The 20,200-nt window shown below is 58.6% G+C and overlaps 1 protein-coding gene across 2 annotated transcripts in view; it reads left to right on the top strand.

Moving 5' to 3' along the window:
• Nucleotides 1–1,162: 1,162 nt before the first annotated feature.
• The window catches only part of FAM222A (family with sequence similarity 222 member A), a 38,792-nt gene continuing 19,754 nt past the window's right edge, over nt 1,163–20,200 (top strand). The window contains exon 1 of one of the 2 annotated variants that reach the window (XM_080373759.1): nt 1,163–8,160. The gene's annotated coding sequence lies outside the window, so the exon portion shown is untranslated. Of the gene's footprint in view, nt 11,743–20,200 lie in introns of both variants that reach the window. The other variant, XM_080373761.1, reaches the window with a different exon arrangement.

Genomic DNA, 20,200 nt, shown 5'->3' with positions numbered 1-20,200 from the left:
ATACACCTGGGCATCGTGCTATTTTCAGAGCGATAATTGGCCTCATAAAGTGGCAAGGGGTGGTGACGTGACAGGGCTGTGGCAAGCAGAATGCTGGGAGTGGGCTGCTGGGAGCAGGGTCCTGGCAGCAGGATGCTGGGAGCACAGTCCTGGGAGTGGGATTCCAGAAGCAGGGTGCTGCCGGAGGTGGGGTGGTCCTGCCAATCCACCAGGCTTGGCAGCCCCCAGCCGGGACTCCCGCCAGGCCCTTGGCTCTGGCAAACTGATGGCAAGTTATCCTGGAACAGCAAGGCTCTTGCCCAGGAGGGCTATGCCTTTTCCAGGAGGGATTTCAGGGCCAGCTCTAAGTGGAGCCCAGCTCAGGGGCGCACAGTGCCTGATTTGCACGGTCTCAGCAGCACACAAAGGCAGAGCAGTGCCAGCGGTGATGGATGCGCTGGCTCCGTCACCGAGTCTTGGCTTCCTCCTTCCCAGCCCTGCTCAGCTGGTCAGGATGGTCCCTCAAGGGCAATCCCAGCCCAAGGGGGGCTGGGGACACCCGATGTTGCTGGCTGGGCTGTCAGAGAAAACCAAGGTGCTGCGGAGAAAGCAGCTTTTGAAAAAAAACAGGAGAAAAATTCTGGTTTATATCCATTACCTGCCTTGAAGGCAATAGGCCTGGGAACACCCTGCTGAGGATGCGGGCAGGTTTCAGTGCCAGGTAGCAGCGACAGCAAAGGAAGCAGAGCCCAAGGCCGGGATGGCATGGGTGGGTGGCACCACCGGCCAAGATGTCTTACTTCTTTTTCCTTCTGCAATGTTCTGGCTGATAGCCGTGATGAGGCTTTTTATTTCTCTCCTGCAAAAATATTGATTTCAATCATTATCGCCATGCCTCCCCAGGGCTCTTGCAGCCTCATGCTTGCATCATCCTGCCAACATCCCAAGCAGGGCCAGGCAGCATCCCACATGGACGGGACAAATGTCTCGGTGCTGCAGCTCAGAGGTACCCTTGGCATCCTTGTCACATTGTCCCTGGCACTCAGCAAGCCAGCACGAAAGCAGGGGCAAAACTCTGATGGTCCAAACCAGAGCATCTTTGGGTAAGCAGGCAGGGACCAGTGGGCTGGGAAGGTGGTTGTGGGGCTGGGGACGCCCCCTCAGCATGGCCATAGTGCCCCCCCCCATCCCTCTCTTAAGAGTTCCCAGCCAGCAGAGGCAGGTTCTCACTCTTTTCTCTTTGTTTCCAACTTTACCCTAATAAATCCTCCTGGGAGCCAGAGCCTCCTAACAAACATCACTGGGAAAACCCAGGGAGCTGGCAGGGCCACGGATCAATCCCAGCCCTGCGTGGCTCCTGTGCCTGCCCCCGCTGACCCCGGCCATGCCGAGGCAGCCGGTGTCTCTGCCTCCTCCTGTCCTGGCTCTATAGCTGATCCACTGTAACCGGATTTATGGCCGTGGGCTGGAATACATCATGTGGGGACCGAGCCGCTCGTACACTCCATACGTCTCCATTAATCTTCCCTGGGCGCTGCGGGTCATTGGGCTCCACTCCTCGGGAAGGGACCCCCCACTCCCACGGGAAGAAGGGTCCATAACCCTGCTGGGGGGCAGATGGGGTGGTTGGAGCAGAGGGTGTCACGGCCAGGCTGGCTTGAGGGGGGACAGGCAGAGGTGTGGGCAGGGGGCTGCTGCCCATCGCTTTGCTGCCACGGTGCTCGCCCGGCTGCCACATGATGCTGCCTTCCCGGAGGTCGCGGCTCAGCTGTAATGCCTCCTGAAGCCTCAATGTGTTTGCCTGCGGCAGTCTGCCAAAAATTAATATGCAGAGTGGGGGCATCCTTGCCCCCCCACTGCGGGTGCCACAGTGGGAGCCGTTTGAGTGAGGGAAACATAAACCCGAGCTGAGCACGCCTGCCACGGGCTGCTCTTATCAGAGCAGCGACACCAGCCACTGGGCTTTATACATTTTTAATAAATCATTTTAAATTCTTGACTGTCAGGAGGATTGAATCAGGTGCTTCCCTGGCTGAAAGGCTGAGGGGCTGTGCGGGCTCTCCCGACAGCACTGCTGCTGATGGGGTGCATGGGGACCCTGGTCCCACCGTGTGGCATCGCTTGGGGCCACTGGGCATTGCTCACAGCCATGGGTACCAGCCTACCCCACCACAGTGGGCCCAGGCATTGTTCACCTTCCTCTTCCCCTATGCCAGTGCCCTCCACCGTGCCGGGGCCGCTGACAGCCCGGCAGAGCCGTGTGGAGCCAGAAGCAGCACAGGGGAGAAGGGGAACTTGCTGAAACAAGCAAATTGCAATGATTCCCCTTTTCCAAATGTCAGCAGATTTGGAGGGGAAAGAAGGAAATAAGTTAAAGGTGAAGATCTCCTGGGAACCTCCAGTTTTCTCTGATACCGCTCTGGGAGCCCAGCTTCCAGCCCAGCTGCCCACAGCCACGAGCTCCCTCAGGGCTGCCCCCCTCAGCAGAGACCACCCTGTAATCCAGGCTGACAGCACACACCAGCACCGCTCCGTGAATACAATTAAACATAGTAATCAAGTCATTTGGGGGAGAGGGAAACTAGCTGTAGAGCAACGGAAGGGAAATTCAACAAAAATCCGTGCAGGAGAAAGGTACATAACACCGTACACAAGGGATGGGGCAGGAGCAAACCCAGAAGCAGCATCATTCCCAGCCTTGATCACCTCCTGTTTCCAGGATCTGATCACTCACAAAGCCCAAAGGTTTCAGCCAAGGATCCGGTGAATCCCCCACAGTGGAGCTCTGACCCCCTGCCAAAGGAGGAGGCACCCCGTGGGGCTCTGCAGGCTGAAAGGTGCCCTGGGGACCATCAAGGTAGAGGTGATGCCCATGGGAGAGGGGGACAGTACCCAGCTGGAGGTGGCTGTGACTGCTGACCCCTCCCTGGGAGTGGTGCCTTTGCAGCTTTGTGATGCCAGGGTGCTGCCCACCGCAGGTCCCCTCGGCAGCTGGAGGAGTGGGGGGACCCCGGACCCCCCTTAGCTGCCCCTCCACCCAGCGATGCTGCTGAGCGCTCCCGCACAAAAAGGCTGCGGAATGGCCCTGTGCCGGATATGAAACGTTCCCAGGTGAGATAAAACCAAATCACCTGTCAGTCAGCCCCGTATCTCTCGTGGCATCAGAGGCTTGTGACTAATAGGGCTAGAAAATGCACCGCAGGCTGGAATCTGCTCTTCTTTGCACTCCCGTCCCTGCTTACAAGGGCTTTCACCCCAGCTTTTGAGCAAGGTTGAATTTTTCAGAAGATACAAATGAGAAGAAAAGAAAAAGACATGGATCCACTCCATCACTGGCAGGGGACTGAGTGCGGGGACAGCAGAGAGCAAGGATGTGGTGACCCCGGGATGCTCCCTGGCCACTGCTGGGATGCAGAGCTGGCGCGGGGCCATGCCGGGGCATGGCTGGGGCTGTTCCTCCATCATGCCCTGGCTCCGGGAGCACGGGGGTGTTTCTCACACCCCCAGAGCATGGGTGCTCTGATGTCCCCTCGGTGCTTTTCTGGGGTGGGAAGGGTGCGGGTGGCTCTTCTGGGAAGCCTGACTCGGCTCCTCATCTCGGAGCTGGGAAGACCCTGGGGGAAGTCACAGGAGCGATGATCCATCATGTGCCAGTGACCCAGACAGGGATATTTTTAAGCAGGGAACAAAAATAGACTGCGGCTGACAGCGAGCACTTGCTCCCAGCGTTGCTGTCAAGGGGGCTGTGCTGGAGGGGCAGAGTTCACCCCAGACCCCCACACCCCAGCCAGCCCAGCCCACCCTGAGCCTTGCAGGGTGATCCCCCCTGCCACAGACGGGTCTGTCCCGGCTTGCTCTTAGGATGGCTCTCATGTCACTGCCTGTGCCCTGGGGACTGTCACCCTGCCCCTTCCTCCTTGCAGCCTGCAAAAGCTGGGTTGTTCGTGCTGGGCTACCGATGCCCCCATAGAAAACGTGCTGCCTAATGTATGGCTGCCTGGGAGATAATGCAGGCTGCTGCTGGCTCCAGGACCTGACTGAAACAGAGATTTGTTTCAGTTGAATAACTTGCTGAATCTATAAATAAACTGGGGGGTGGGGGGGGGAGCAACCACGGAGCACAGGAGCTTCTGCCTTCCCGACCCCTGCAGCACCCGAGGCAGCTGCCCCCAAATACTGCCCAGCTCTTCACCTCCGCCACCGCCCACAGCAGTGTCACCCAGGGGGACAGCGAGGAGGATGCTCCTGGGACACGGCTCCTTGCCTGGACCAGCCGCCTGCCCTCAGTGCCCCTCAGCTCTGGCTCTCCCAGGCTGGCCCTGGCTCTCAGGCTGTTTCTGGCCCCTGGGACCCTTGCAAGGGGCCATATGGGACCAGCTTCTCGCCTCGGGCTTCCCAGTGGGTAAATTTCACTCTCACTCCAGGGAGATTTGGAATGCAGGAGCAAGCCCATGCACTGTACGCAGGGTGAAGGGCAGCAGATCCTCTGTGCCACAGCAGCAGCTTGGAGAGACCCCCATTCCTGCCTGCCTTCCTCCTCCTCCGCCTTCCTCCTCCCGCTTCACGCCTGGCTGCCCATGGCCGTCTCACTCCTCTCCCGGCTCTCCATTTGCTTTCCCAACAGATGTTGGTGTCTCTCCTCTAACGAGCATTTTAACGCCGGAATCTCTCTCACCCCCTTGACTGGGAAGCGAAAAGCTTGACATCTCCCATCAGCATCAAAGTCACTCGCCCAAACACCCCGCACCCCGCCGCGACTGCCAGCGCCTTGCTCCTCTGTGCCTGCAGCCTGGTGCTGCTGGAGTCACCGTGGCACGGTGCTGGCACCGCCGCGAAGGTGCTCGATGTCTTCGTGTCCCCCACGTTCCCAGTCCTTGCCTGCAAGGTGCCACCTCTCCAGATCCCCATCCTGGCAGTGCCGCTTGGGGTGCTGCATTTGGAAATGTCTGGGAGCTGGGAAAAACCTCCCGGGATGTGCCGTAGAAGGGGGACTGGGTTCATTAGCCAAGGAACCAGCCATGAGAAGTGCCTGCCTGCGCAATGACATCTTTGTTGGCACCAGTAAACCCTCAGCCTGGTGAGTGAGCATCCCCTGCCACCCTCGCTGTGCCCTGGTGAGATTAATGATGGGCAGGAGGTGGGGCGGGGGGGGGGACGGCAGTGAAGACACCGTCCCCCCGCCGTGTCCTTCAGCATCTCTTTGTGTCCCTGTTGCCTACACAGGAGGGCTGCAAGCGGGGCAGGAGGCAGCGATCCCAAATATCGATGCCGGCCCCGATCAATGCTATCTCCTTTTTCCATGCCTATGAGCTCATTGATTTTTTTTTGTTGTTACCTCTCTGTTTATGTAATGTCTGAACTTTGCACAACTGAACCGTTTAATGTGCAGAAAAGAGCCCTGTTGCCATGAAAACGGACCTGCAAATGACAGCACGAATGCGGAGATATCCCTGTTTTATTGGGCCATACTGAATGTATTTTAACCTTGATAAGTCAATAACTTTTCGTACAAAAGGAACGAAAGCAGATACGGTTTTCAGAGCCTTGAATGCATTTAAAGCTGAGAGTAATGGCCCGGTTTTAATCCCCTGGAAATCTTTCTCATTCTGAGGGCCAGTCATTTCCAGAGCAGACTGACATTTTGGTCAAAGAATTACAGCGCGCCTTTGTCAGGATGAGAGATGAAAATGCTCAGCGCTCCGGATTGCTAGCGCCGGTCAAAAATAATGATATTAAATTAAAGGGACACCGTCATCTTAAAGACCTGCCGTTAGGATCCCACATCTCTCCAATTCCCTAGTGCCATGGCGAGCAGCTGGCATGGACAACTTTGGGTGGGCTCCCCGGTGCCGCAGGGGAAGGATGCGCCCACTGCCACCCCAAATCCGGGCGATGCATTATTTATTTGTGCTAAAGCAGAAGGACTTTTAAAAATCTCTCCTCCAGCAGCGAGGGGCTGCCCGCTTCCTTTTTGCAATTCAATCCCTCTGGATGTGGAAGCAGAGCCCGGTCTCACTTTGCAGAGCTCATTCATTAGCAGATTAAGGCTCTCCTTGTGTTCCCAACATCACTGGGTGAAATTTATGTTCCGGCAAAGTATTCACGGGTTCCCTGAATCACAAAAGTGTTTCTCCTCTGTAAAGTCTTTAAAAAAAAAAAAAAAAAAAAAAGGAATGTAAATGGGGAGGTCAGAAGTGCTTAATAGTATCTTCTTGAAGGCAGTGCCGAAACACCCACCTTTTGAAGTTTGCTATTTCAAGACGGATCTCTTCCCCAGCAAAAAATGCCGTCACCCTTTCAAGTCCTTGTGAGTGACTTCAGGTGGTTAAAACATTTTCTAAGAAGAACGAGAGCTGCTTTTCTTTTTTTTTTTTTGTTCCGAATAAAAAGCAATCTTTCTTCCTGACTTACTAATAGCTTTGATTAAATTATCTTTGAAAAATCTAAGTGCTGTTCACAAATCTGTAATGGTTTTATTCTTATCGCTGGCCTATATTGCAACTTGGAAAGCAGATAAATAAGCTGCAGAGAACGTACAAAGCTGCACAAGAACCTGCCAGATATATGAGCTAAAACTGTTTGAACTGAAACAAATGAATAGTATGAATAGCCCCGCTCAAAGAGGGAATTTATTCAATATAATGTATTTTCATAGGGAGGATAATACGTATTATAATTACATAGAGGAATCGCTCTCCTGAAAGCGTATCTAGCTATTATTTTAATTTCTTAACCTTCAGCGTTTGCTGGATCAGAAGTGGTGACTGGAGCATCTTCACAGGGTCGGCCATCCCGAGGATGCTGGCGCAGCTCCTGGGTTTCAGCTCCCCTCCAGCACATGCCAGGCACTGCCGGTGCCTCCCTGGATGAGGGAGCTGGAAAGGTCCCGAGAAGAAGCCAAATGGCCCCAAAACTCCCCAAAGCTCAGTGCTGCAAGGCGGGAGCCAGGGAGGGGAGTGGCGGGAAGGTGGCAAGTGCCGGGGCACAGGCTGGGCTGCTCTGGGGTGCTGGGGGTGGGGAGCCCTGGGGACACACACTAGGCTGTTTTGGGGGTGCTGGGCAGTGGGGAACCCTGGGGGCACAGGCTGGGCTGTTTCGGGGGTGCTGGGTGGGGAGAGCCCCAGGGGGCTCCTTGGCATCATTATAGACAAGAGTGAACGGGCTGCTTCTCCGAGCCCTACCGGCAGCCGCTCATGCCCTGACGGCCTACGGCGGGGACCGCTGGGGTTGGGGATGGACTAAAGGACTTGAGGACTCGTGCCGTGACTGTGCAAGCCCCGGGGGGCTCAGCCGTGGCTACCACCACCGCCATGGTGGCCACCCCGGGGAGCGCTGTCTGGCTGGAATTAGCTCCAGCCAAGGTCCCATCCCCTCTTTGCCGGAGCTGCGGCACCTCGGGGCGGGGGGGGACCGCGGCCCGTCTCCGTGCCGTCGAGACCCCGGCGGGGGGGGGGGGGAATCCCCGCAGAGCCCCCCTCCCGCGGTGGCGGGACTACAACTCCCATGAGGACCCGCGGCGCCAAGCGGGGCCGTGGCGCGGCGGCTACGCGCGGGGCACGCCGGGAGCCGCAGTCCCGCGCCGGGCGCCTGCCGCCGGCCGGTTCGGATTTTCCCGCGAAAGGGGCGCGTGTGCCGGGCTGGCCCCGCCCCTCCCCGCAGGACGCGCGGCGGCGTCGCCATGGTAACGCGCCGGGGGCGGGGCCGAGCCGCGGGCGGCCGCCGGGCCCCGCGCGGGGCGCTCAGTGTCGCCGCAGCCGCGCACCGGGCGGGAGGCAGCGCCGAGGGGCCGCGCCCCGCCACCGCCGCCACCGCCCCGCCACCGGCCTGCCCGCCCCGCGCCGGCGGGCCCCTGCCGCCGCCGCACAAAGGAACCGGAGGGCCCGCGGTGTGATGCCCCCGGGGGTCCCCGCGCCGCCTGAGCCTATCCGCGCGGGGGTTATTTTATTTTAATTTATTTAAAAAATTTTTTTTTTTCCTCCCGGATATTTTTTTTTCTTATCCCCCGCCCCGGGGGCAGAGCGCCGGGAGCCGCCGCACGCTGGCCGCGCACGGGGCGGGGCGGGCCGCCGGCGGGGCGCGGGGCCGGGCGGGCGCCGCCGCTGCTGCTGCGCGGCCCGGGGGGGGCGGCCCGGCGCACCCCGCACCGCAGCGGCCGGAGCCGGCCCGGATCCAGCTCTGACGGTAACGGGGGGCCGGCGGCGGCGGGCACCGGGGGGGCGGGGGGGGTTACCGGCGTGGGGTGGGGCGGGGGGGCGCGGGGGGACCGGGGGGCTCCGGTTCCCGGAGCGCAGCAGGAGGCGGCGCCGCCGCAGCGCGGTGCCCGGCTCCCCCGGCCGCGCAGCCGCGGGGAGGACACGGCGGGCGCGGAGCCACCGCCGCCGGCTGGGGACCGGCTCGCCCGTCGCTACCGGAGAGGAACGGGAGCAACTTTTTTTTTTTTCTTTCTTGGGTGTTGTTTTTTTTTTTTATGGCTTTTTGGGTCGCCTGACTCAATGGAAATAAAATATCCACGGGTGCCTCCACGAGGAAAGCTGAGACACTTCCAGCGTGAGCCGTCCGTCAGCTGCTGCTTTCTCCGCCGACCCCGGCTGCCCCTTTTCGCCTGGAAAAAGAGGGAAGAAATGAAAACAAACAAAAAAGGTTTTTTCTCCTCCATCCGGAGCCGGCTCGGGCAGGGAGGCGGCGTGGATGTGCCTGACCCCACAGGGCCACCGGAGCGGGTGGTGGCAGAGCCCCACCATGGACCCTCACTGGTGTGGATACCGCCGGTCACAAAGGAGCGGAGAGGAAAAGGAGCCACCCTGCGATGTTTTATTGAAAAGCCCATCTCCCCGGCTGCTGTCGCCGGGCCGGGTGGCTGAGCCCCGCAGAGATGTCTGCGGGCCGAAGGCATCTCCCGAAACAAGCCCTGCTGCACAAGGGAAGCATCCCTGGAGCATCTTCTGGACCATCAGCTCTGGGAATGTGATCCACAGGGACAAGGCATCGTGGTCCCCGAGAGCTCACGGGCAGCATGGCTGGGCATCCTCCAAGGCTGCGACCAGCTCCTGCTGGGAACAAGCGGGCTGTGCCGCCTCTCCGGCTCAGTCCCCAACAGAAAACAAGGTGTTCCCGGTGCTGGCGGGGGTGGCTCAGCCCCAGCACCCGAATCTGGCTCTGGGGAGAGCCATCACATCGTGGGAATTTCATGGCTGGAGAGGCAGGGCCTGGGCGCAGAGAGCTGCCGGCGGCTCGGCACGGCCGGCTGCAGGGCACCGCTGAGCCGGCTTGAAACCATGGCACAGCTCCGGCCCTGTGGCTTTATTTCTGAAGGAGAGGCAGTGGCAAAGTTTTCCAGCCATGCTGGGTGCTTTCTGAGGGATGAATTTGCTTGGCATAAGGCAGCCAGTGGTAGGTTGCCTGGCTCTGGTTGTCGGGGCAGAGATGTCTCTGTAAGGGAGTTTTTTGAGATGTGTGTATGTGTATATGTATATATGTGCATCCTCCTGCTTGTAATGCTCTTGTTCGGAGGCTGCAGGCAGCTGGCCTGGGTGGGCGACATGCTTGCCTGGAAGGCAGAGTGCTCAGGGTGTGAGGCCATGGGCTCTGCGGGTGTGGGGGGCAGAGCCACGCGACCCCTCTCTCAATAAGCGGTGTCCCTCATCTTGCTCGAGATGATTTTGTGGCATTTGGCAGTTTTGTACCTTCCCATGCCCCTGCAGTGCGGTTTCACTGTCTGGGCACATGCCGGTGGTCGGTGGTCCAGGTGGACTGTGCACCGGCAGGACCGCAGCCGGCAAAACCTTCGCACGTGGGCTCCGGTGCAGGGATGTGAGGTAGGAGACATCCCTGGCAGAGGGCACCTGGTGTCCTCGGGAGGGATTTTTCTTATTACGGATCTGTAAAACTTTCAGGAGTGGATTTTCAGGTGCCGGGGCAAGCCATGGTGTGAGTCATGTGCTGTTGGGTTAGGCTGCTTCAAAGCCATAGTGGAAGGAGAAGGGGAGCTCTCGCCGTGGTGCCTTCTTCTGACCTTGTGTGTAGAGCAGGGGAAGAGAAAGCTGTTCCCTGGCAGCGGGAGCCTGGCTTGTTTTCCTGGCTTTAGGAACGGCTTTCCTGCTGGCTGAGTGGGCTGGTACTGGTGGGGCACAGTCTGTGTGCCAGAGCAGTGCTGGATGCGAGGTTAGCCCCGTTTCAGCTGGCTGTATCGTTAAAAATTAAAATATCTGGGTGTGAATATTCATCCCCAGTCTGGAGCAGAGAAGCCCATGGTGGGAGGAGAATGGGGTAGCTGCTGCCATGCCGTGCCCAGGGGGACAGAGCCCCTCCAGGGAGGCCATCATCTCATTTTTTTAAGCCCCTCTGTGGTTATGAGTCTTATCTGAGCCTGAAACACGCGCCCATCCCCTGAGCAGGCTGTGGAGGAGCCCCTTCCCTCCTGGTGCTTTTGATTGTAGGATGTTGCCCTACCCGGGGAAGGGCTCCATCTCCCAGGGCCGAGGGTCTCCCAGGTCCCATGACCCCGTGGTGGTGGTCCTTGCCAAGCACGGCGTTCTGTGCCCGCCGCCATCCCTGAGCTGCTCCCGCCGGGCGTGCGGGGTTAGTGCTGGCCGTTTGCATCCCTGCCAGGCAGCAGAGTTAATTTTTGCCTGAAGCAGGTTTCCTGCGTGGCCTGAACTTGTGTGGGAAAATCTGCGGCGAAGCTGGGCAGCCCCGCATCCCTCTCCAGCCGCATCCTGACCCGCCACGGGGAGCCACAGCCTCGTAAATATTTGGTGGGAGCCAGCCCACCCTGCTGTCCTCCTGCTGTCGGGGTACCAAGGGCAGGGATGTGGGTGCCACCCCTGAGCCTGGCGGGTGCCAGAGCGACGGGATGGGTGGTGGGAGCCTTGGTGACCCCACGGCTCCTTTTGGGGACAGAGCAGGATATTCTTTCCGGGCAGGGTAAGGTCCTTTGCTGGTGGTGCGTGATCCTCGGGTGAGGGGAGTCCGTGTGTGGTGACCCCCCAGCCCGGCTGGTGGTGCCCGCAGGGATGCTGCAGCTGGCGGGGTGGGCCGGGGGCTGCACCTGCCGGGACCCCGCTCCCAGCCCCGCCGGCATCTGTGCCGCCGCATGTCCGTCTGCAGCGGGCGCATGCATGCAAAAATAAGACATTTCTTCTTTCTCTGCTGCCTGCGCATTCCTCAAAAAGCTAATATTCATGAAAGGTAATTCAATCAAACCACGATGCCTATCAGCTAATGCAGCAAAGCTGGCGCAGGGGTGAGAATGGGAGCCAGGAACACAAAAGCCCTGTTTTATTACCTCCTGCTTGCCTGAGAATTGCTTTTCTCCCTCGAGTGAGCCGGCTAAAGCTGGCTTTATTATGTTAACCTATTTGCGTGTCAAGAGCTATTGTGCCTCTCTTTATCTGTGTTTGTATTTGCTCGATGCAGGGAATAAAAGGACGAGGCGAAAATGGATGGCTGGTCAGTGCTTTGCACTCTGGGGGCACTGATTGGTTGCTAAGTGATTTGCATCCTCGGTAATCGCTTTTATCTCGGAAGGATGTCGTGTATAATTATAAGCCTACTGACATCTTTTGAAATCTGCCTAATGGGTGTTTTTAATTTACATGGGAAGCAGGGGCTATTTGTGTTGCTCTGATTACAGGTTGTGCCAGTATATGGATTAAAATATAGATATTTCCATAGACGTGGGGGACCGTGAGTGATGAGGCTGTGATTTTTGGCGAGTCCCTGCTCTCCCAGGGATGGGTCCCGGAAGAGCAGAAGTCACCGTGGGTGAGTTTGGGGTTTAATCTCTTAGCCCACTGCGCAGCCTGGGGTGCTGCTGGACTGTGCTTTCGGCTCGTGCATCGGCTGTTCTTGTAGCCATCCTATGAAATGAAATGAGAGGTGGGCTGCTGGCTGCTGCGACCCTGCTGTGCTGGCTGTGGCTGTTTACCCCCAGGAGCTCTCCTTCTCAGCCTGGGGTGAGGCATGGAGGGGGGGGCCATGCCACCAACACCCCACACTGGGCATCCGTGCCAGCGTAGGGCTGATGGAGCTGAGCCGGGCAGCATGGGGAGCTGTATGTGCCAGCAGCGGGGAGCCTGGTCTCTGAGGTTCCCTGCTCAGCCCCCCCAAAGCAGGGAGTGCCAGCTGCTTTGCTGGGCTCGGGCCGGGGGCTAAATATTAAACTAGCGTCCGGCACTCCGGCTGAGCCCTGCCGAGTCACGGTTCTCGGGAGCCCTGTGATCCCGTGTCTTTATTTGAGCTGCAGCTGGTGGGTTCGCACGGCCGTGGCAGAGCTGCCGCGTGTGCTCACGGCAAATAAAGCTCCTGATCACCTGCAGTGCCACTGCCAGCCCTGGGCACCTGCACCCGGCAGGCTCCCAACCGGTAGGCACACGGAGACTGCTGTGGTGTTGGTGGGGTTTGGGCTGTGCTCCCGGTGTGGGAGCTTCAGCAGTGCCGTGGGTGCATCTCTCGGGCAGGTGGTGGGATGTGGGTGCTCCGAGACCATCCTGGGTGTGCTCGGGCATGGAGGAGCCCTGATGTGGAAAGCAGCCCGGCTAGAGCGTGATGCCATGCTGGCAATGCGCTTGGCTCTCCTGCTTTCCACCTCCATGCTGGTAAATCATCGCAGTGCCCTAGGGGCTGCCAGGGAAGGACAGAGGTTCTGAGGTGGAGGTTGCGGTGAGACGAGGGGTGTTGGGGTCCCTGCCGGGGCTCTGTGCACAGGGACATCTCTCAAACACACAGAGGTCCTGATGCGAGGTCAGTGCCCGTGATGGGCGCAGGGGCTGGACTCCCCCTGCAGCGGGTGCTGGGCTGGGTGAAGGTGCAGGGCAGGTCCTGGGGGCTGGTTGCCCACACGAGCAACTCAGATTGGCTACCTTCCTCCTCCTCCTCCTCCTCCTCCAGGAAAGACCACAAGTGAGCCACAGGCGCACCCAAGCACGTGCCCCGGCTCCCTCCGGCTGCGTGCAAGGTGACCCCATCGATTTGCAGGGCTGAGGTGGTTTTGTGGCAAATGGCACCGTGGCAGCCATGCCGTGGCGTGCCGGCTGGGGTGCCAGGCCTGTGAGAAATGCAGGATGTGAGAAAAGTCAATACGGTGGGGGCAAGCGCCGGACCCCGCACCCTGGGGTGCTGTGCCCTCCTGCACGGGTGTCCCAGCTGGTGAGCAGCACGGGCACCACTATTTATGGCTGGCTGTAAACAAACTCCCAATGAAAGAAAGTTAATGACCTGAGACTGACAGGAGCCTGCTGGGAATTTTTATAGCCCCTGGGACTCCTTTCGCTAAAGAGAGAATACATCAGCGTTTTAACCCAAAACGGCCAGCCGTACGGTGCGGGGGCCAGGGGACAGCCCTGACGTAGGGAGGCATTTTGGAGGGGCTAGCCCTGGGTGAGGAGGGGGGTTATAGTGGGGGGACCTAGCTCTTGGCCGTGTCCCCATCCCCCTGCATGGGACCAGGGTGTGCAGCCCCCTCCTTGCCCCGATGAGGGGAGGCGCATCCCGGGGTCCGATGCTCTCCAAGGCTTTCGCCATCTGCCTCTCGTAGGTCATCTCTGCCATGCTCCAGGCTAGAGCAAGGGCTGGCTTAGTATCACTGGTAACACACAGTAATAAAGCCTTAATACCCTGCAGTGGGGAGATTGCACCGCCAGAGATGAATATTCATATTGCTTTCGAATTTGGCCTTGGTTACACGACGGGGGTGCCATGGGGGGAGACGGGAGTGCAGCAGCGTGGGGTGCTCCTCACCTGCCTGCTCCTGCCTGCCTGCCCAGCCATCATGTTTAATATCGCGTCCTGGCTAATTTCGGGGCAGGAATATCGTCGTCAGTGCTCTCAGGGGATGGGATGGCGAGCATGGTGCAGGGTGCCCTGCGCGCTCCGCTCGCTGCCTGCTCCCTTCGCACGCGCAGCCTCCGTCTGCACGCGACGCTTGATTTACTGAGAAGAGCTGGCAGTTAAACCTGACAAATTGAAGGCGGTTTTAAGTGGTTCAGGTTAATTAATAGTCAGGGAAGTATCAATTTTTGAAGGGATGCTCTTGGCTCGCAAGGAGAACCGGAGCTTGGCTTTCCCTTTGGAAAGTAACACCATCTGCACCGGTCCTCCTGGGCAGGGGGAGGGAGCTGGGCTCGGTGCTGAGCTTGGAGGCATCACCCTTTGGTTTCCAACCCACAGCTTTGCATTTCTGCTTATATCTCCCATCCCACACAGCCGGTGCTGAGTGAGGCACCGGGATGGGGCTGTCCCACACGGCTGTGGTGCCAGGGAGGCACCAGGGTGGGGCTGTCCCACATGGCTGTGGTGCCAAAGCACCCACTGCTTTTGGGGGTCTGGTTATCCGCTCTCTTTTCGTGGTGACCTGGTGCTGCTGGGGTCTGTGCCATGGCAGCAGTGCCGTAGCATGCAGCTGCACCTCACCAGTAACCGGAGCACTTTGGCTGTAGCCGCCTGTGGTGGTGCAGCAGGGTGGCCGCGGTGTCTTTGCTCCTCTGGGGGACCTGTGGGTGAGCACCAGCGTGTACAGGACTGTCGGGCTCCATCCTGGGCTGCGACTGGGAGCTGATGTGGATGAGCTGGAGCAGCATCCACTCCTCGTGGTTTGGGCACGTGTGACCCAGGTGCTCACATCTGCCAAGCTTGGGCCGAGGGAATGCTGCCCAGGGTTCAGATTTTAGAAACATTGTAATGAAAGGAGCTTAAACTTCCCGGTAAGGAGAGGTGGAGAAGCAGCAGTGGCTGCTTGTGTGGCACGGAAAGCATCTGAGCTGCGTATGATAAAGGCTCGATGGTGCAGGGATCCAGGCAGCATCTGTGGTGGTCCCAGTGCACGCCGGCACCGTGGGGTGCTGCAGGGGTGAGCACCTCTGGGCTGACACGTGGGGCTGGGTCCCGGAGCAGCACAAAGCCTTTGCCCGGCCACGTGCTCCATCTTTCTCAGCATAGACTGGGATGCAGGTGGAAGTGGTGGTTTTTCAGCAGCTCTGATGCTTGGGAATATGAGAGATTAAGGTTAGTGACCATTTTTTAACTCAATAAAGGGGAAGACAAGCTGGAGTCTGCAGTCCAGAGATATAATTAGTTCGCAGCAATGGTGCTTTCTTGATTTAGCTTCAGAGAGCAGAACAAGACAAGGATGTTATACCCAATTAGCAATAACATACAGTCTGAGCTTCACTAGGTGAGATAACAAGCCATTTTTATAGCTCTTCTTTACGGACTTTTTTTTTTTTTTTTTTTGGAAAAGTGGGGAAGGAGGAGAGGGACCGAGTCTTTATTTCTTTTCATCTGGGAACAATTACTAGTGAGCTCAGAAAGCCCAAAGCTGAGTGATACCTTGGCAAACAGAGGATTAAAAAAAAAAAAAATGCAAAGCTGAAACAGGCTGGAGCTGGGCTGAAGCTGTCTGCCTGTCCCAGCAGTGGCCTCAGGGGAGCCAGGGGGAAGCCGGGCTGGTGCTGGCCGTGTCCCGGTGAGGACACGGGCAAGGGCCACCCACACACCGTGGATGTGTCCTATCTGCTGCGGCAAGGGTTTACGGCACGTGGACTGGCAGAGCTGCCCAGAGGGGCCTGGTGCACGCGGGGTGACCGTCGGTGCTGCCGGCAGCCTGGCCGTGCCCCGAGCCGTGTTCCCCGGTGGGCACACCGGTCCCCAGCGAGGTGACCCCCAGCTGTGTCCTCCGCACAGCGCCGGTCAGATGCCAGCTGCCTGCCGCCTGCCAGCGCCGCGTTCTCTCTTTATATTGCGGATCGATGGCCATTGATTTTTCCTCCTGTGTAAACCTGGGTAGGTCAGGGCTGCGGAGGGGTTTTGTGCACATCTGGCTCTGGCTCAGCTGTGGTCAGAGCATCCTGTGCCAGTCTCTGCAGCCCACCCACCCTCCCACGGGCCTCTGGGCCGCGGTGAAGCTCAAGGACATCCAGAAAACAGCCTTGTAAAAAGTCTAGAAAACTCAGGTTTCATTCATCAGCTTTTAAACAACAAGCTCTGCTGTTTATGTGGGTTATTTGCAGCTGCTCTCCCCTCTCTTGCTCCACGCCGCCCACCCCCCCCCCCCCCCGCCCCCCCCCCCCCCGCCCCCAGCCCCTCCTGGTGAGGATGCGCCTGGGGGAGCTGCTGGGACCTGGCTGCATTTGGGGTACCCATGGGACCAGGGTGGCCCAGTGCTTCCCTCAGGGCAGAGCCAACGTGGGACATCCCTGGGGACACTCCAGAGGTCTCAGGATGGGGGCCGTTCTCCCTCCTGGTGTCTACCCCTGCCGCAGCCACCCCTCTCCTGTGGGGCAGAGCCAGGGGATGGGGTGGGAGCTGCTCGCACCCTGGGGAGGGCAGGGGGTTGCTGTCCCCTCCATTGTCCTTCCCAGAGAGTTTTACAGGTTGATGGGCAGTGTGTGTGTGTGTCCCTGGGGACACTCAGTGGGACCACTGGAGTCCATCCGGCCGCACCCCCAGCCCACCCTGGGGAGCATGTCCCCTTGCAGGCACAGGGCTGATGGGGACAGGGATGAGGACAGCCCAGTTCTCATCCCCGCCAGGAGAAGCCACAGAGCCGCTCTCCGGACTATTAACGCCCCACAATGATCATCAACTCTCGTCGTAATCATTAAGACTATTAGAAAGAAATGTTGGCTTGCAGCTAATGTCAGACTTTCCGTTCTGCTTTGCAAACGCGCACAATTAATGCCAATCAGCCGGGGGAGGCAGCCAGCTCGCAATCACGGCTGCTCCGGCGCGGCTGTCAGCTCTTGCCATCCCGGCTTGTACATTTTCATACAATTGCTATAAACATCTGAGGGAAACTCCGCGTTCTTCGGCAGGCGTGGGTATTGTTCTCTGTTCCTTTTAATTACTCTGCATTCAGCGGCTCATCCAGCCTCGGATCAGTGCGGGAAAGTAGGGCTTTGTAAAACAAATATATAAATCTGGAGAGATGCCTTATTTTCCCATTCGGTGGCTGCGTTAGGCTAAATAAGAAAAGCCTGTTTCATTTTTCTTGGGCTTTTCCTTCTTCTCCCACCCCCTGTGTTGCTTTCACCCCCAGTCCCTCTCCCTCAGGGAACCCCAAAAGCAGGGCATGCTCAGGAGAAGCAGGGGGGGAAAGAGCCAGAATTACTTGACCGGATGGTGGTATAATCCTCGTTACAAAAGTACACATCAATTATAAGAATTCCTACAGTAATCTTAGAAATCTATCTTTTCTGCTGAACCAGCTCATTAAAGAGCACCATTCATTTCCATCTCTCCGGGTGAGAAGGGTTTAAATCTCCAGAGCTTTGTATTACAAAATAGACTTAGGGTGATGGACTCTCGTTAAATATTAAAAGAATGAAGTTTATTTTTTTTATTTTTTCCTTTTCCTCCCTCTTTTCACCCAGACTGGCAGCCCAGACGAAGCGTAACCTAAGGAGGCGAGGCTGGGGGGCTGGGGGGGCCCCCGCTGTGAATAGCTTCCCCATCTGTCAGGCGATGTGGGGCTGTGCTCAATGGGCGCCTTTGAGGACCCTGCGCCTCCCCTCACCCGGGGACCCCAGCCAGCGCCGGGGGAGGAGGGAGGGAGGTTTCCCCAGGCCACCCTGGCAAGCCCCTGAGCCTGCGCCGGACCCAGCCGCCGGCACAGGCAGGGCTTTTGTCTGCCAGCGGGGCAGCGGCCGGGCGCGGGGCAAGGGATGGGCACAGAGCCCTTTTGTGTGCAGCTGCACCCCGAGGCGAGCAGGGGCAGCGGCGATGGAGCAGGATGCGGGGATGGGGAGCAGCAGCGGGGATGAGGAATTGGTACCCGAGGATGGGGAGCGGGTACCCAGGGGATGGGGAATTGCTGCCCAGAGATGGGAAGTTGGTACTTGGGGATGGGGAGCAGGACCAGGGATGGAAAGCAGCGGCCGGCCGGGGTCGAGGGCGGCGCAGGGCGATGTGTGCGCTGCTGCGGAGGCTCTGTGCAAACACGTTAATTTGTTTTCTTTCTTGCCTCGCCTTTCAGGGTAATTGGTTGCATTTGAAGCCTTTGTGAAAGCCTTTGATTATAGTAATTTCAGCAGCGCGATCTACCCTGGATTCCTTTGTCAGATTCTTTCACAGCTCAGGCGCTCAGAGCTGTAATTACCGAGCGGCATGCGCCTGGCTGCCATGCACGGTGCAGCCGGACGGGTGGCTGGGCAGCCTGGGCACCGCGGTGCTGCCGGAATAACCGCAGGAGCCCCCGGTCAGGGTGCAGGGCAGACAAGCCCCCAGGATGGGGCAGAAGGAGCTGTGGTGGGTGCTGGGAAGCTTTGGTCTCCCCAGTGTCAAAATCTGTTGGGTCTCAGCTGGGGACATGGGTGCTGCCTGCACCCAGGGGGTGGATGCCCGTTCCAGGCTGGGCTCTGGGTTCATTGGGGTCTGGGGTGTTTTAATTGCTGTTCTGGCGACCTACCTGGAGCCATTTGGCTTTTCTGCTGGTTTGATCCTGCATCTCTGCTGGGGCTGGGACCAAAAGCCCATGAGCATCCCGAGCATCCAGCTCCCACTGCTGGGGATGGTGGGTTCATCCCCCTGGCCCCTCTCCCCCTCCATCCATCTGCAGGATGGATACATGGCATGACCATGTTGGATGAGAGGTTGTGCTTCGAGGGGCTGGGCAAAGCGCCCCCCCTCAGCGCAGCATGCCTCCCAGTCCCTGCCACCAGGTACGCTCCTGCAGGGTACCAGATTAGAGGGGATCCACACGTATAGGCAGATCCTGCCCACACGCTGAGCACCAGCCCTGCCAGGACCCTGGTGCATGCAGGCAGAGCTGGGCTCTGCCAAAAACACCAAAGGCACCCGAGCGGGGCCCTGACCTTTGTTAACAGGGCTGCTCCCCCCCCCCCGGCTCCTGGCATTTCGTTCCCAGTGCCACGTAATGACCTTCTCAGCAGCAGCGTGCCAGCGTCTGCCACTTCCAATTACCCACGCCTGCTCAGCGCCACAGCCGCTCCTCGCCCAGCAGCAGCAGCAGCATGAGGGTTTCTCCCTCCCCAGCAGGATGGCAGCGGGTCAGGGGGGATGCTGCACCGGCATCACCCACCCTCCCAGCTCAGAGACTTTTAGGGACCCCCCAGTGCTGCCCAGGGCTCCGGCTGCCCTGCCCCAGGGTGCTGGAGACACTTGGGTTTCCAGAATCATTATTAACCTGTTCGAGAGCTGTTCCCGCTCGCAGCTAAAATAGATCTTTAATCTCTGCCCAAAATAGCTCATTTGATGAGAGGCCTCCTTAAAGCTGACACATAAATTTAACCAGGCTGCCCGAGCCCTGCACGAGGATGTCTGCAAATGCTCAACAGCACTCAAATTGTTTTTTTTAATTCCATCTTTATGGACACGTCTGATACCTTATTTCTTCCATTGGGTCATTTGGACCGGGTGGGAGGCAATTTGCTTGTCCCCTCTGCTCTGGGCTGTGGCAGCTGTGCCCTTGCCCCAGCCTCCCTGGCCCCGCTCGCTAACAAAAGGGTATTTTCGGGTATTTTTTGATGTTGATTTTCTTGAACGGCCTAAGGGGCTGCTTCTTGGAGCCGTTGTGGGAGGAGAAACCTCGGCTCTGGGTGGAAAGGTTGCTGCCTTAAGGTACTAGCAGTGAGGGGATGCTCTGTCCAGGTCCCGGCGTGGCAGTGCCGCTCCGTCCTTGGCAGTGTGCCACGGCTGGTGAGCTCAGTGCCATCTTGGTGTTACAGCAGCCTTGAAAACGCACCATCCCTCTAGCAGTGGGACAGCAAAATGTCTCCTCCATAAGCAAAGGCAGGCTCCAGGGAAGTGGGAGATGGGGATGCTCACCATGTTGGGGCAGCAGCTGCCCCTCAAGCTGGGGCTGAGATGGGGGCATGGGCAGTATCCGGTCCTGCCTGTCGCCGCGTGTCTTGTGGTGTCCCTAGTGCTGGAGGGGACTGTCCTGTCCCCATGCACGGTGTCCTCAAGAGAGGCTTGGACGCTTGCATTGCCTTTGGGATGTGCACCCACATTGTCTTTGGGATGTGCACTTGCATCCCTGGTGGGGTGTGCACCCATGTTGCCTTTGGGATGTGCACCCTCTCCTCCCTGGGGTTCTCCCTTGCAAGCTCCATCTCGCACGGTGGGACAAGGTGGAGAAACTGGAGGACGAGAGATCCCCGTGGTGTGCAGTGGGGTCCATCTGCCGGGGTCGGACTCTGAAGCTGAGGGCACAGCTCTGCTTGGTGCCAGCTGGGTCCTGGGCTCCTTCCCTGCATCTCCGCAGGGC

The sequence above is a fragment of the Falco punctatus genome (assembly GCF_963210335.1).
Source record: "Falco punctatus genome assembly, chromosome: 1".
NCBI classification, from domain to species: Eukaryota; Metazoa; Chordata; class Aves; order Falconiformes; family Falconidae; genus Falco; species Falco punctatus.
Note: the sequence above shows the minus strand (reverse complement) of the source record. Positions and strands in the feature narration are given on the sequence as shown.